The sequence below is a fragment of the Emydura macquarii genome, unplaced genomic scaffold, assembly GCF_026122565.2.
Source record: "Emydura macquarii macquarii isolate MOO-44397 ecotype Brisbane River unplaced genomic scaffold, CSIRO-AGI_Emac_v2 contig_2205, whole genome shotgun sequence".
In the NCBI taxonomy this organism is placed as follows: domain Eukaryota; kingdom Metazoa; phylum Chordata; order Testudines; family Chelidae; genus Emydura; species Emydura macquarii.
In genome coordinates this window covers 348797-365912 of record NW_027132342.1, presented here as the reverse complement: position 1 = coordinate 365912, position 17116 = coordinate 348797, and the positions used below count along the sequence as shown (strand labels likewise).

At 39.6% G+C, this 17116-nt stretch overlaps 1 protein-coding gene across 8 annotated transcripts in view; it reads right to left on the bottom strand.

Moving 5' to 3' along the window:
* CALD1 (caldesmon 1) overlaps window positions 1-17116 on the bottom strand; it is a 216792-nt gene that overhangs the window by 113998 nt on the left and 85678 nt on the right. For all 8 annotated transcript variants that reach the window (XM_067559132.1, XM_067559133.1, XM_067559134.1 and 5 more), the window contains exon 2: window positions 13223-13328. The gene's annotated coding sequence lies outside the window, so the exon portion shown is untranslated. The remainder of the gene's footprint in view (window positions 1-13222; window positions 13329-17116) is intronic.

Here is a 17116-nt window from a genome sequence, read left to right as displayed (position 1 = left end):
CAAACCTTCAAATGCTTTTAGGCTGGCTCTTTGCTATTAGTAAATGCCACCAGTTGCCAGGTCAGATATTATTAATTTAAATGATTCCATAAGCATAAGAAGAGGTTGTCTGCAGTAAAATCTTTGTCCTTTGCTTCCCAGACATGCTCCAGAATTGGAAACATAAGACACGTTTCTTGATGTTTCCTTGCATTTTCAGGAACAAATAATATGTTTTTATGATTGTTAGTTACACAGTTAAAGTGCCATTTTAAGTTCTTATTAAATCATATAATTCTACACAAAGCCGCATAAACAACACCACATGAACACTTTGGAAACATACCCACAATAAAACACACACACACACACACACACACACACACACACACACACACACAAAACAAGCCACCCTAAGCTAAACTCAGCTCAGGGACTGCACCAGCTTCCGTCCAGAAAGACTGCTTGGGCAGTCATGGGGAGGCTTCATTGACACAAAGTAACACCAAACTCTCCTCTGCTTGGTGTCCACAGGCCTAAAGGTGTCACTTCGGCTCTTCCATAAGCAAACCCTATTATCGGGAATACCAAATTAGAAACCAATATGATCTGGGTTATACCAATTATAAAGACATGTACATCTATCCAACTCCGTGTTCTGTACAGATCTGAATTTATTTCCTCTATCTTACTGCTGTGAGCACATATGGTTCTTGCATCGTATATGAACAATTTAAATTGACACAGCTATCTATGGACATGACTAAGCAGTTTCTTCATTACTATTAAGTACCAAAAACTAGTCCTGCCAATTTATTAATACTTAAATTTCTCCAACTTAATATAAACTTTGTTCCAAGCACTACATAGGTCTTCTTAAAGTATATGTAGCAAGTAGTCAACACAGGGCCAGCTGGCAAATTAAACAATCTATTAAAATAAACTCCTACTCAATTCAAAAAATTGTTTTTCTTCTCTTCCCTCTCTATTCCTCTGCATACAGATGTATTATTTTGGGAATATTTTCCAGTCCGATTTAACGAAATGCAAAAGAATTGCCCTTGGCAGTTAATGAGTTTTTCCCCATAGCGGTCTCCTGCTGCTTTTGGAATTTGTTCCACTACTATATCAATTGCAATGATGCCGAGATACCTTGAAATATATGGTCATATAGGAAGAGGGCGTTTGGCTCAGATATAATTCTTAATTCAAAAAGCAATATGAGGATTTACTCAGAGTCTCCGAGTTACTGATGTGTGATCAATGACTTGGTTCAGAAAATAATCACTAGCACATTCCATTCAAGAATCTCAAAGCACAAACATTAAAGCATTAAGCTTCACAGCTCCTCATGTGATTGGCCAATATTATTATCTGCATTTTACACATTGGAAAACTGAGGCACAGAAAGATTAAGAAAGTTCCCTTAGGGCACACAAGAAGTCTGTGGCAAAGCCAGGAATAAAATACATAGTGATCTCACAGTGCCCTGCCTTAAGCACAACACTATCTTTCTGCCTGGAAATTGAAATGCTTATCTAAACTTTATCAAAACTATCTGCACGTCATGACCCAGCAACATTGGAACCCAGTCCTACTCCCACTGAAGTCCATGACGACTGCCCTGTTGACTGCAAAAGAAGCAGAATCACACCTTTGGTATCAAAACTATAGTAATTCAGACTTTCTCATGAGTGTTTCAGGACTGCCTGCATTGAAGAGGGCTAGAAATACTGTAGGAGAAGCCTTATTAGAAAGAATACTATTATTACTACTTCTAAGGTTTTATATAGCGCTTTTCATCAGTAGATCTCAAAGCTCTTCACAAAAAGAGAGGTAAGCAATGGCTCTTTTGCTTCCAAACATTGTTGAAACCTGGACTTATTTCATGTCTCCTCACTTTTACTGTTGCAAATCATTTACATTAGAAAAAATAATCATGAAATGGAGGTAACAGAGTTATTTACAACTAAAGAAAGGAATCCCTCAGCATTTTAGATTTCCTTCATGAATCACGTTTAAGTATTCCTCGTTTGGCATCTCTGTCACTCATCGAGTCCCAGATTTGGGCCTTGGCAGGTTGATAGACATGCCGCTGATAAGAAGCTGCATGAGATTAAGTTGATACTATAGCAGAAATGCCAATGATTTTTTAAAAGGGCCAGTCCTATGCAATAAACATACAATATATAGACATGAGAATAATTTATGACTCTCAGATCATGGCATATAATGCACATCATCTCCTGAAAAAGCAGCTTCAAAACTGACAATAACTTTAAAGGAACTTGGGGGCAGATGTGCTAAATTATGATGTTTTCTTTATTTAGAGACTACAGGCAAATCCCAAACCCAGTGCCTAGCCTGAGTACTCGAGCCAGGCACAGGGCAAGGTCACAGAAGGAGGCATTCTCTCACCCAAAACCACAGAGCTGATCCACAGAAGTTACTGAAGCAGCCTCTGAAGCCCTTTACATGGCATTCTCACCACCCCACCACCACACCCACACAAACACACTGGAATGAGGGTGGGAGGATCTGCACAGAGGGAAACTTTCTATCCCTGCCCTTCCCCTGGCCTGCTCAGACCCCGCCCGCACCCAATGCTCCCAAGAGTGGATCTCCATGTCGAGATCTCTATGATGAATACTCCCCTCCACCCCCAGAGCTCTTAACTCTTGAATCCCTTTGCACAGCATAATTGCATTAGTCCCCTCTCTGGGAAGACGCGATACTGATGTAGGAATGGACAGTCTTGGGCCTTACTGATAATACGAAAGTTACTCTGAATTTACACCAGTGCAACTGTGAGCAGAATCTGGTCCACAGTAGGTGACAACTAAATCATAGAATCACAGGGATGGAAGGGACCTCGAGAGGTCATCTAGTCCAGTCCCCTGCACTCATGGCAGGACTAAGTCATATCTAGACCATCCCTGACAGGTGTTTGTCTAACCTGCTCTTAAAAGTTTCCAATGATAGAGATTCCACAACCTTCCTAGGTAATTTATTCCAGTGATTAACCACCCTGACAGTCAGGAAGCTTTTCCTAATGTCCAACCTAAACCTCCCTTACTGCAATTTAAGCCCATTGCTTCTTGTCCTGTCCTCAGAGGTTAAGAAGAACAATTTTTCTCCCTCCTCCTCGTAACAACCTTTTATGTACTTCAATGAAACTGGAAGAGGAGGCCTGAGGGATCCATCTAAATAGCAGCCTTGAGCTACAGTCAGAGGTCTGAATTTCATCAGTATTGCCTCAGGCATTTGTAATGTAGTCAGTCCATGATTGCTTAGCACAGACTGCATTCCTCAATCTACAAGTCTCAACTAGAGTCTGGGTGCCCAGCAGTTTCAGTAAACAATTCTTGGTCACACTTTATATTACGATTCCATTTATATTTTTTTTATAAAGGTTTAATGAATTATTCCTAGATGTTAGACGCTTGTTATAAGACACAAATGATGTGCATTATATGTGGCTATAAGGAGATCAGTAGAAGGTATTAAAAGTAAACTATGGTTATAACCACCTTTTGATCTCTATAACAATGATAAACCATTTCTTAAGCCTCTATAAAGCATTCTTTAACCCTTAAACTATTTATAAATGGAACCCTTTGTGTTTATTAAATGAGAGCCCCATCTCTTCTCCATCACAGGGGATGCTACATCTTTTTCTGTGACAGATAAAGTAATTATGTTCCAAATAGCTTACAGTGGGGGTGAGTCTTTCAGATAAGACCTTAAAAACCCTACATCTTGTCTATTCACCATGGACATTAAAGTTACACTGATTGCTGAAGGAGTTCACTGGCTTTTATAATGCCTTGGGAAGACTTATAAAGCTTAGCTAGCACAAGATTCGGCCTTTTCATGGTATTTCAGTTTCTTGGTGGTGGAATAATTCTGGTCCTATAACTTGTTTACTGCAGTAAAAAAACAGCCCTAAAAACAAATACAAGCACTTAACCAAATACTGAGGTATGCAGGTTTAGAGTTAGCTTGTGACTTAGACTACATGCCCTCACAGGGAAATAATACCCCTCCTTAGGCCTTGTCTACACTTGCACTTATGTCTGCAAAATTTTTGTTCATGGGTGTGAAAAAACATACCAACTAAGCGACATATGCTGGCAAAACCTAAGCACTCATGTGGACAACGCTATGTCAGCGGGAGATGCTCTCCCACTGACATAGCTACCGCAGTTTGTTGAGCTGGTTTTATTATGTCGACAGGAGAGCTCTCTCCCATCAGCATAACACGGCTATAGAAGCGCTTATGCCAGCAAAATTTATGTCGCTTGGTGGGGGGGAAGTTTCAAACCCCTGAACGACAAACGTTTTATCCACTTGTAGACAAGACCTTAGACTCCTCCTTGGGCTCAGCCTGGCCTGCGTAAGGCACAATCTTGCCCTGAGTAAGGCCCTCACGGTTTTGCCAAAAGAGGATCATTTGTCAGGTTCTTTTCATGGTCACATAGCTTCTTTACCCCTCTTTTAACCATCTTTAAGCAGAGTCTAATTCTTCATTGTACAAAGCTGAAGTGTCAAAACCTTATTTTCCATGAGTTCTTTGTTTTAATTTCTAATGCCCAATGTCCACAAGGGGACTCGGTTGTTTGGCTAACAGTTGCAATCCATTAGATCTTTTACGATGATTCTCTCTGGTCTGCAGATACGTGATGAATCTCAGATGTTTAAATAGAGTACAACAGTGCTCCATTGACCTCACCAAGTACAGTCGGAGGGAAAGAAAGGTAATTTTCTCAAAGAAATGTTAAAAATGTGTCTCCACTATAATACAGATGCAGAGGATAAAGAAACTCCAGAGGGATTAAAGTATTTTAGATTAATTTGGAAGAAAGCCACATTGTGTAAAATCAGGTTAGCTTGGGCCTTCCCTATCCCAAGCCATATAAACAAACCCATTTAAACTGCATTTGTTAAAAGGAATGTTACCAAAAACAAAATTACTGGTTGTAAGTCCAATGACCTCCTGTTCTGTATTCTCCTCTGACAGACTAAAGAACAAACATATGTACACTATATTATAGCTATGGTTCATGTTGCTGCTGTATGATTCATACTGCTTGGAAATTAAGCCCATTAAGTAGAGGGATTTTGACCCCCTCAAGCAAGGCTTTAAAAGTGAAGCAAGGTTAGATCTGGTTGGTACATGAACGTGCTTATCTCTTATAAACCAGACTGTTGTTTACAGGCTACTGATAGGACTAACATTGATAGAAATGCAGAGTCTACTTTATCTTAATAGGTAGCCCGACTTAATTTAATGCACAGATCCCAGCTTCACTGTCCCGCTGGAACATGTTCTCTGGGGTGGGGAGAGGAATATGAGCCTTCTCTTGGGGGCAGATTCCAACAGCCTTCCTTACACTGAATAGTACCTCACCCCTGCTATCAATGAGCCTGCTTGAGGAGTAGGTTATTACTCAGTGCAATGAAATTTGTTTGAACCTAGCCCTTGATATTTAGTCACTTTGGGCCAGATTCAGCCATCTTTATTCCTGCTGAATAGCACCTTACTTCCTGGGTTGTCTCTCTGAAACTAATGGGATGACCTCACACTGTAAGGTAATACCAACCCAAGGAAGGGAGGCAGAATCTGATCCTTAGGACTTGAGTTTGCAGAGGTATGAAGGGGGTTTGTGAGAGAGAACAGCTGTGAGCCAGCAGGAGGGCTGCTGGGCATGGTAAATATTTTTGGATGGTTAGCATCTACTAAACCGAAATAATCTTAAAGCAGTCGGCACTGAAGGACGGTGGGCCAGCAAGAGCACTGCACCTAGCATATGTCATGAGTCACTGAGCAGCTGGACATGAGGGATACTGTTTTGTTATAAACCTGAGACACATTTTCTCTGTCTCTGACTGTCCTTCATAGATGTCCCTTGCTCTCACTGTCTTCTAAGAGCAATTCTCAATCATACGTGACTGAGCCACTACTCTCAGAAGGCATTCACTAAATTTCACTTAAGTACCAAGACCTGGCCATAGCTGTCTCTGCCTCATCACACCCACTTTCCTCACTACTCACTAGTGCTAAGTCTAGTGTGAGTGGTGACACCACCTTCCCTCTCCTGGGTGTAAACCTAGGAGTTAAAGTACAGGAACCTAAGGACCACAGCTTCCCATGCTCTGCTAAAGGCAAAGAGCTCCCCATCCTCTTTCTGTCCTAGGTGAACAGTGCCATCCAACAGCTCCCCCTCCTCTCTGGCTGGTGTGGTGAGAGTGCCCCTTCCTGTTTCAATTGACTTCAGCCACTCTGGAAATGCCCCCCAAGGAATCCAGATGACAAGTGAACCAGTGGGGGTGAATATAGCATATGTAATCCTACACTCTCCTATATGGGGGGAAGGGAAGAGAGACAGAATAATTTCACCATGTCTCCACTGAAATACAGCTACCTCTGAGGTGGAAGTGGCAACTGTTTTACAGCAAAGAGCAACACTATGCAACAGTTTAAAAACAGTGAGCTAAGAAGAATGCCCTATATGTTTACAAATTTAGGGGGAGTTTATGTAGATAGAATGGTTAAAAAAAAAAATTTAGTTGGAATATGAGAGCTACCATTCTTCTCCTGTGAAAGGTGCTATGAGATCTCCTGGATACCATGCCTCAGAATGCTACAATGTAATTCCTGATTGTGAAATCATACAGCATTTTATAAGCATGGCTAACACAGCCAATGACCGTACTGTTGTCGTTTGGTCATTTGTGTACAATAATCTTATTGCTTAAAAATTTTCTAGAAGTTGTCACCACATGGATATGTGACTATTTTGCTACAGATAGCTAATCTATCTATTAGATTAATCAATATGTACTACAGCACCACATGCACATCTTTATTTCAATTGTGTCTACAACTAACACTTGCTCTCACCAAGTCAACATACCCAGCCTCAACTGCATAAAGAAGAGGGCCAAATCTGCTCTTTTGGCAGTTGTTCCAGGTTTTTATTGATGTAAGTGAGAGAAGAAAGCTAGCCAAAGAGATTACATCATTAAAACAATTAATTCAAAACAAGGAACTTCTTCTGTTCACCTTTTGTTCTTTGAATGTGGTGTACAGACCTTTGTTTGTTGATATACCCCCTCTGCACGTTCATGAAAACAAGATGTTCTTCAGACACTTAGACTTTCTTGGTAAAACAGATTTAAATAAATGCTTCAGATAATTTCAATAACAGATGTTAGATAGTAAAACTGCATGTTTATAAAAGAAATGGCTGAGGCCTACTCACTAGGAGAGCTTGGAATCTTCTGTTCTGTCCTTCATTTTAGTGTTAGCAGTGAATGAAAAAAAAGACAATTGTTACACTGTAAAATCTTATTGGCATCTGATTTTTTAAATGATTTTTAAACACTCCAAGAAGTTCACAGGAAGAATTTAAATTTCTACACAACCTTAATTCTGCCTCTCTCACACCAACATCACTGTCCACCTAGATTCCTCATACACTCTTATATCCCTACATAAATGCTCTTCAACACATTCAGTACTTCAATATGAGTTTGATTTCCCCAATATACCATCCCATACAGGTGCTTTTCCAGAAACTTCTATGCTCCATGTAGAGGGATCTGCAGTGTCTTTGTGACACCCCTGCCAGTTACCTTACCTCAATATATCATATTTCAAATCTTCACATCCCAAACCTGGCTGAAATAAAGGACAAATCCAACATCAAAGATAATCCATCTCCACTTTGGAACTTTCAGCCTAGACTTTCCTCTTGAGAGGCATGATTAACAAACAGGAAAAGAACTAACATCCTTCATTTTATACCAATAGTCCAAGAGGCACTGTACATGTGCAAAACCTATAAAAATCAACCTTTAACAAGTACTCTTTTTTAGATGTTTTTAATGCAGTTTAGCATCTGGAAATAAAAGAGGAAAAGTCAACAACATGAGACCTGACAGCTCTCTGCGGTCAACAGACCCTACCTTGAGTACCACTGGTCCTAAAAGATTTCACTGGAAGGAAGTTCCTGATATTCAGCCTAAATTTTACCTTTCGTATTACTCCTAATTAGATCCCTAAGTACCACCTTAAATAATTTATCATCATCCATAACATTTACACCCTGCAAATTTCAGAGACTATTATCATGTGACTATTATCATTATCATAGTTTATTATTGTATATCATCTCTTAGGCAAACTGAAGAGGTGAGGTCATTTCAAATTCTCATTAAGCGATGTGTGCCACTTTAGTTATATTTATACTTAGTTTGGTTATTTTATTAACTATACACATTTGCCTAAAGATTTAAAATGGAAACAATATAGTAAGAAATCAAAAATGACTGGTGGAATTCAGCAAATAACACTAACAGGGGAAACTGAATTTTAATTTTGAGATTTAGAGATTGAATCTAAGTGGATTGAAACCAAAGCAAATATTCATGCAAATCTTTCCCAAGAGAAATCATCATTAGGTTATCGTCAGCTATAATGCAAGGCAAAAAAAAAAAAAAAAAAAAAAAAAAAAAAGGTATTTAGATTTGTCTTCCATTGATGAAACTACCAAAAATGCAAGTAGGTTTGAGAATGGATAGGATAATCTCTGAGAAAAATACAAAGCAAAAAGATCACCAAAGCCTGACAAATACATTTTAGACTGCACATCTAACTAAGGACTGCAATTTTCTGCCTCAGGCTTCTGCATTTAATAAGGGGAAACACCACTTTTAACAAAAGATGCTATTCTAGTTATGTGCCCTTGTAGCCTGCCGGAGAAACAGCGGGTATCAAAGTCATAGCAAATTTGTATCATGTCTGCATTAAGAGTCAGTCTCAGTTTTTATGTATCTTTCAAAATTAGACTTAATACTGGATGATGGATAGCAGTTTTTCCTACCCCAAAATAGTTTTAAAAACCCACAAAACCTACAAGAGTGATGCTTTTATGTTTCATATAATAAATATTTATTATATTTGTCAATGTAGATGTCACAATTAAAGTTTCTCACCCTTCCCCTTCAGTCAAATAAAACTAGCAATTTTGAAGGTGTCTGACAAGTAAATAGAGCTTATAATAAAGACATATGGATCCCAAGTGTGATGGAAAAAAAATCGCCTCTAAATTTCATTTGCTTCAGGTAATCTGCAATTTGGGAGATCTGCTCTCCTAAAATCGAGAACTGCCTACAGTGATTCTGAAAGGTTTTTTTCAGCTTAAGTAACTCTGGGAAGCCTAATTTCACTCTGTTTTTCATTTATACTCCTAAATGTAATTTACTCCAACTTTATGGCCCTTTTACACTGCCTGAACAGTATAAAGAGACCTGAATGTAAGAGGGAATCAGATTAAAATACTTTAACATGTCTGATCTGACAGCTTTCACTTATGTGCGAAAGAGATACAGAGTCAGGTCATTAATGGAAAACAGTTACAGGAGAACTTCATGAAATATAGAACTCATGCTATTTTTCAGTAAACACCCAAAGGTTCCCATGCAATTGAGAACCTAAATCTTCTAAACTATCTTCTAAACCAGTGGCTCTCAACCTTTCCAGTGTACCCTTTTCAGGAGTCAGATTTGTCTTGCACACCCCAGGTTTCGCTTCACTTAAAAACAACTTGCTTTCAAAATCAGACATAAAAATACAAAAAAGGGTCACAGCACACTGTTACTGAAAAATTGCTTATCATTTATCATTTTGTCTGTATGAAATTTTAGTTTGCACTGACTTCGCTAGTGCTTGTTATGTAGCCTTGTAAAACCAAGCAAATATTTAGATGAGTTAATGTACCCCCTGGAAGGCCTCTGCATATCCCCAGTTGAGAACCACTGCTCTAAACCACTTGGTCTACAAAAATTGGGTTGGAAGTGTCTTGAGAAGAGGCTCTCTTTTGAGGTTTCTGGTGCTTCTTGCTTCCAGAAACATCTAGAATTACAGAACATTCACAGAGCATCTTTCATCCAGGGATCTTAAAATGTTTTAGAAACATCTATAAAGTCTCAAAACACCCTGTGAGTTAGGTAAATATTTACTGATAATGATGGATATACACTCATATAGCATTGTCCATCTGAAGGATCTCAAAATGCTTCAGAAACATTAGTTGCTTAAGTGTCACAAACATCCCTGTTAGATTCAAATGGTAAGTACTCTTACTTCAATTTTAAAGTGACAGAGAGATTATAATGACAGAGCTAGGGAATAGAAATCAGGAGTTAATAGCAGAGCTGGGGATAAAATCCAAGAATTCCAACTTCCAATCCATGGGTCTAACTTCTACAAAACACTTCGCTCAGATCCTCAAGTATATTTAGGCTCCTAACTTCCACTGATGTGATTTCAGTGGACGTTACGAGTCAAAATATTTTTCAGAATCTCTGGGTCTTCCTGCATTAGAAGGTTAATATCACCTAAAAGACTAAGGGATACATTTCCTGCTATGGCTGAGATCTGCTCAGCACAGAGAAGATCTCTAAGGGACTGTTTGCCAGCTGAGGATAGCTGCCACCTCCTCTCCTATCAGCTACATCTGCTCTGCATCCACTAGGAAGATGTGAGTAGTTTCCAGTCATTTTGCATCATACGAGCAGCAAAAAGACAGAGGAGCACAGCTGTGAACCTGCGCCTATACCTGATCACTACGCTTATTTGGAAAGTTTTGGTTTTTAAACTTTATTTTGCCAAACAGAGTTTTATCAGAACCAAGTTTCTTAGCAATTACTCAGTGTCAATGTTACAATTCCTAGGTAGTGCAATTCCTGAAAAAAAAAAAAAGAAGACTGTTTCTCACCCAAAATTTTGGGCGAGTCACAACAGGTTTGATTGTTTTGGGTCATCCTTAAGTAAAGCGGATCTTTCTGTAATTAACGCCCTGGTTTTCTTTGTTTCAGCTGCCAGTTAGCTCTGTGTTTCATTAATGCAATGAGTAAAACCTTTCCTAGCAGCAGAGTTACACCACTAATCAGGCTCAGTGACCAGTGAAAGGCAGTCATCACATTTTCATGGCACCATGAACTCCGTCAGGATGAATGATATCACTTCCTGAACTCGCTTGCCTGGTATTAAACTAAAACAAAACTCCAACCGCACTTACACTCGCACCTCTCCAAAAATGTCACACAACACAAAACACCACTAGGGTCTCAACTATAACAAAGAACTTTTATATAAGAACTGCACCGCGCTGGTGTAGGCTAGCACTCACACAAAGTCCCAGGTTCCATTGCAAAGCTCATTCTGCTGAAGAACTGGTTTATGGGGATGAGCCACAACATTCAACTCACCCTGTTTTGAGGAAATGGAAGTAGATTTGGTGCTTTCTGTCCTGTGAAGGGCAGCACATCAGGTCAGTCTAGGTGAGGGGAGGCAAAGGTAGCTCTAGCCAAACTGTGTGCTATCTAGATTGTAGAGTGCTTTGGGAGCCTCAGGGGCCTCCTCTGTAAGGCAGATAAACTCAGAGGCTGTTCCAACATACAGTCTTCTTGCCCGGGCTGCCTATGGGCTGCTATGCAGACCAGAATTCCCACAACATTGAGTATTGCAATCATGACCCTCCTGCCCCTCATTCACCTTCAGCTTTGTTCGCATAGACTTTGGATCAGGCTTTTAACCAGACATCATCATTCCTGGTGAAACTTCACTGAAGCCATTGCAGTTACACCAACAATGAAATTGACCCAACAGCCCTTCCAAATTAAGGATAAACTCATTTTAGCAGGTCTTAAAAATACACTTGTTGGCTTCTACAATGGTGGTCACCATTCACACATTTATATTTACCTGAAGTTACTAGTAACTGGTATCACAGATACTGCAGTTATTTTCTATTGAAAATAAAGGAAAGTGTGTAGTGAAAGTGAGTAAATGTCCATTATTGTTAACGACAAGGTATTTATAGGACCTTTCTAGAGGGACTCCATTAATACCTTCTGATATTGGAGTCATATTTTAAGTACAATACCTTATTGCAAATCTAAAGAAAATTATCCTTCCAAATGTATATGGCATAGTCTTCAACTTCAAATAGTCGGTAGTAGAGCTAGTCACCAATTTTGAACCAAAACTTTTTTCCCCCAATGAAAAATGGCTTTTTCAACAAAATAAAAATTCTCAAGAAACATGTCTTTTTCTGTCAAAATATTTAGCTTTTCTACAACCAAAACTGAACATGAAAACTGATTTTTTGTTTTTGTTTTGTTTTGTTTTATTGTTATTCTTGTTTGTTTGGTTTTTAGGATTTTGTGTTTTCAAAACTGCTCAGGACACTAAATGACAATCTTGCCTCACCTTGCACTTGAAAATCTAGCCCTGGGCTCTTTTGAAAATCTGGGCCTTTACCTCTTTGGGTCAGACTGTTAAAGACACCTAAAAATTCAGATAGGCACTTTACATAACAATGAAAGCTCTGAAAACTGATCAGGACAGAAAGCTGTCTTCAGCAATTAAAGCAGACTCTGAGTTGGGGTTGTTACACAGATGCAAATTTAAGAATCCAGGAACTTGTTTAACAGAAGTTCTCACTGCTCTTATGTCGAGTATATTACAACACCAGTCTGCAGTATATATCCAGCCTGAATTGATGTATGACAGTATTTCGGGATTATCGTGTATAGAAACTGGAAATGATCTTTAAAAAGTTTGTGAGCCCTGTAGCAGTGTTCACTGTGTACTGGGATCCAGAAGCTAGCCAGGACAGCAGTGTGCATGTGTAGCTCAGGTTTGCATATTGTGTATATTTAGTAGACATGGTTATTTGAACCTCACTGCCTGAGTGGTTCCTTCATAGTTTGTTCATTGAATAAAGAGCAAAAGAAACAGGAGTCTAACATCACAACCACAAAATCTTATTCATATGATTTAATATGATCTAGTATTCATAGCAGACTCAGGAAGCAGACATTTTAGAAGTCCAGAAAGACACAAGAAAACTCTGCTAAGATCAAATGAAGAAATACATACAGCTGTAAGAACATTTTCCAAATCCCCAAGAAGTAATTATTGAAAAATTCAAGTACTTCAGACAATCTTTACATCTCTACTATATCACCAACTAACCACGATGCAGGAAGTAGCCTCCTTTAGTGTCTCCAAAAGTATACAAATTCAAGGCCTGATCCAATATACATGGAGTCAAAGGGAGTTATCTACTGACTTAAATGGGCTTTGGATCAGTCACTAAGGCAGCATGTTGAAAATAGTGCAGCTGCCATTGGCAAGGAATTCAAAGGTAATCACTTTAATCATACTCACATGAAAGCAATCAGATGCACGCTTCTGGGCCTGACAATCACACACCAGCAGCTGGGCGCTAAGGAATGAATCTGGAATGTCGTCTCTGAAGTACTGTGGGTGATCACTGTAAAGAAATAAGAGTTATAAAGAAATGTTTAGAGATGATTTCATGATAATGCACGCAAAATGCTTTTTCAAGGAATACTTTTTTGGTTCAGAGAAATATTCTTAGTAGAAAGCACTACAGAGATTTAAAAAAATATAGAAAATACAGCAAAATGTTCAAAAAATGACAGACAAAAGCACCTATTATCAACATTCAACTAGACTCTAACAACATGAATGCCACTGACAGCAGAATAATTCAGATGACTCTTAATATAAAGAGAACAACTATTTAGGGTCATCCCAGAGGATGTAACTACAAGTAAAGGAGTAAAACTGAGCAACAGGAAACTTACAATGGATATAAGGAAATATGTAATAACGATGATGATCTCATAAAACAGTGGATTAGTCTTCCAGCATGGTGATAGAAGCCCATCATCTGGAAAATTTAAAACTGAATGGAACAAACCTGGAGAATCTACTGTCGGGAACAATCCTAAACAGATAACAGGAGATCGAACATCTTCCCTAGGTCATTTTCTCTAAGGCACAAAGGAGAGTTGAGCACCCAATGCCTACTGAAAATCTATGAGATTTGGGCATCTAACTCCCCTTGTGCCTTGAAAATACCCCTCCCACAAGAATAATATTCCATTTTGCATTTCTATCCGTGTGTAGGACTAATAAATTCACCGTGGATATAAGTCTGCTATACATTGACTTCCATCTGCATCCGAATCAGGCCTCTCCCTCTCAGCAGAACTCTGCTTCTTGTGCACAAGGTAATCGTTTCCAAGCTAGAGAGTTCACTCACACCTTTATACCCCTCCGAAATGTTGCATTAATTTGCCTATTCCCAGTTTCATTGTATGCACAACTTAGCCACCACAGAAACTCTCAGCAGGAACTTTCCTCAGACCCTTGACAAGATGACAAGATTCAGATCATGCATTAAAAAGGGTTCTGAGTCTATAGGGAACTTTCTGCTTCCAACCATACTTATTCTCCTTCCAATCTCTTCACAAGATTTTTAAAACATGGGGACAATGCCATGAAATATGTCCCTTCTCTTTCCCACACTGCTAGCAATACCCAAGTCACAGAACCCAACCTTGCCATTCTGCTTGATGTTCACTCCATCCTGAAAATGATTTTTGCAGCATTAAGCTCAATTGAGTGTCAACAGATGTATTATTGATATTATGAAAATGTTCTCCCATTCATACATCCTGAATCTGAGAAAAGCTCAGAACTGGGCTGGAATCCAAATGTCATGGCTTTTAGACCCTTCTCTGATACATATTGCTATGTTTTGGCCATACAGTGAGCCATAATCTCAGCTAACTTGGTGTCAACTTCAAGTTCCTTTAATTCTCTGATCCAAAGTATCAGGCTCATATTCTGATCTCATTTATGAAATGGAGTTACAGCATTGCTAACTCAGACGAACTGAGATTACTATCAGGCTCACGGGGGCAGATTCTCAGCTGATGTAAATCAGCGTAGCTTCATTGACTTCAATAATAATAATAGCTCTACTAAAAAGTGTCTTACCAAGGAGGTCAGTATCATTATCCTAATTTCACAGATGGGGAAACGGTGGCATAAGGAGGTGAAGTGCCTTGTCCAGGGTCACCCAGCAGGCTAGTGGCACAACTGGGAAGGTCTCCTGAGTCCCATTCCAGCACTCTAATTGCTAGCACAGTGGAGCTATGCCAGTTTAAAGCAGCTGAGAATTTAGCCCTGAGTGCCTGATTCTGATCTCAATTACTCTGTTTTTATGATGGTTGAAACGCCATTGACTTCAACACTTTTATACCAGATAGATCAGAATGGGAGACTGTTACTTTGGATCACAAAAAAACCCCTGGAGAGTGGCTGTTTAGTCGGGATCTCCTTCCAGCTAAGGCTGGACATTGTTGCTTGTAAATTTCTAATCTTCTAATGCTGCCACTGCAGGCTTTCTTGCAAATTAATTTTTTCACTGAGTTGTGAGAATGGGAGCAGGAAACCATCTTTAAATAGCCAGTCTAGGTAAAGTATTTCTTTGTTTATTCAGTTCTTTCAGATTTCTTTTTTCCTTCAGTTTTTATGGCTGGATTGCCATGTAGTTTATTTATATAGGAAGACATTACGGAGGGAGGGTTTAAATAAAGCATTCCAAGTTTTCCTCACACGTTCAATCATTTTCAACAACGGAAGCTTTTAATTATAATGTCTGGCAAATAAGAGTTGCTGATAGAAAAGAGGGGCATGGATAGCACAGTCCTCATTCAGTGTTACCTAAACAGGTGTCTGTGTGGTTTGTTTTTCATGTAACCTAGGTTTTGTTTAAAGCAACTATCTGAACTGTTCATCTTATCACTTACAAACAGTTTATTAAGATGCAAAGGTTAAAATCAAATAAACAGCACTGGTAGGCCCCTTTTGAACTACGCACATGCTTAATTTTAAGCACACACTTAAGTCTCATTGACTTCAAGTTAGGCATGTGCTTAAATGCTTTGCTGAAAAAGGAAAGGGTTAAGCACATGCTCAAGTGATTTGCTGCAGTAGGGCCATATTTCTTAAAGCTCTTTGCCTGCATTCAGATAAAATTCCCTCAGCCATTTTTAATTATCTACATTTCTGTATTATTGTATTATAGTAGCACCCAGCAGCCCCAATCATGGACCAGGTGCTATGCAAACATAGACTAACAAAAAGGCAGCTCCCAACCCAAAGAACTTACAATCTCAGTAGAAAAGGTATGAGACAGAACATGAAAACTTTCAGAGCAAAAGGCTCATTTTGTGAGAACTTCACAAGTGAGGGCAGTATGGGGCGTCTCAACCACAGCTAAAATATGGTGCTTTTACTGTGGTCCTGTAATTATTAAGACACAGCACACAGGACTTCAATGAAATACTCTCCTCCTTCAAAAATGTACGTGTTTTTTTAGCACGGTTAGTTTACCAGGGTCATGGAGTGCTCTTTAGAGCTTCGTCTTTCTGTGAGTTGGTTTGAAGAGGAATTTAATGGTGCAGAAAAATATCAACACTTATGAATGCCTTGTGGGGATTTGGGGTGTAGGAAATAACCATTCCACCCAGGGGTATTTAGTGTATGAACTACACCTTGAGAGACCACACAGACTGCCAAATGGAAATCATTGATCATCCTTACGATGCTCCTGCTGTATTGAGGATCTGGAGGAGGAGAGAGAGGAGGGAAAGTACAGTATTCTCAGTGCCCAAAGCCTTTGCCTGAGCATCTGCTATGCACGCTGGAGATCTCCTCACATGTGGAGAGAAAAAAAATCCTTCCCCAACAGCCATGCCTTGGAGATTCAAGGCTGGAGTTGCTGTTTAATGGCCTAAACACTCACCCACCCAGTGGTATATCCACTTCTGCCCTACTGACAATTCCCTGGGCATGACAGCATGCATAACCATGCTCTGGAACTGGGCTTGATGGTCCACAGTGCATAAGAGTCTGCACTCCCTGCACAGATTTCCCAATATCCTCCTGATCGCTGCAGCAGAAGGACATCAATTCCTTTGCAGATGGGGCCCTCCACACTGACCAGGGCTGTGCAGGCAGGATTTCCCCAGTACAGATGAGCACCACTGATGTGATGATTACACTATATACAAGCCTTGAGCTTACAAGTCCTTCTATGATGCAGGGAGGACAAGCTGGCTGTGTCCACAGACTAAGAAGGGCAGCCACTGGAAAGACTAAGACTAAGCGCTAGGCAGAGTCCATCACACTGAGCAGAAGTAAATTACAAGTCCTTCGTTACCCTGCATTCTTGAGAGCAGG